The following is a 768-nucleotide window of genomic DNA, read 5'->3' as shown; positions in this document are numbered from 1 at the left end:
CTAATTGGAGAATATAAAAATAAAGTGCTTCCCACTTGTGGGGAGGCCTTGGAGAGAATTCAGTCAAAATGGTTTAACAAGAAATGTGTTTGTGTGCGCTCCAGGGAAGGAGTGAAACTGGAAAAGCACTGGTTTTTCAAGCACCAGAAACATTTGGAGTGAATAGCTGCACAGCAGATAAATCAGTTTACAGATGTGTCATGGTAGCAGGTGGTAAATTAATACAGTTTTGAGTTACAAAAATTAAAGAGAAGGTCCTTCTTGAACAACTGTGAGAGTTAACTTGCAAGTTGTACCAGGCTCACACTTCTTGTTTTTAGAGAGATATAAACTGAACTGAAGAGATTAGAGGGACAAATGGCAAAGGAGTACAGACCAGGGGACCTACAGGCACACATGCCTTCTTGGCTATATGATAACCAGAAATGTAGCTGAGAGATGTGATAAGAGTCTACAAATATTTGAAAGGTGCAGACTTGAAAGATAGAAACTAATTAAATTAGTAAAGTGAGAAGGGGCATAGCTAGAAATAAGGGAATGAGGTTATAAAATATATTGAAGTATGGAATAGTCTGCTCAAAGGAAAGACTGGAAGAACAAATATATAAAAACAAATATATAATACAGAAGACTGATAGAAATAGTCAGGAAATACTCTAACATCAAAGACTCAATTTTCTAATGAAAATAGATTAAATAATTTGGAAATCTTTTATCCCTTTAATTTATGTTTGCTTTTGAGGTATGAGGACAAGTTGGCAGACTCTC

Source organism: Geospiza fortis, unplaced genomic scaffold (assembly GCF_000277835.1).
Source record: "Geospiza fortis unplaced genomic scaffold, GeoFor_1.0 scaffold130, whole genome shotgun sequence".
Taxonomy (NCBI): domain Eukaryota; kingdom Metazoa; phylum Chordata; class Aves; order Passeriformes; family Thraupidae; genus Geospiza; species Geospiza fortis.
Note: the sequence above shows the minus strand (reverse complement) of the source record.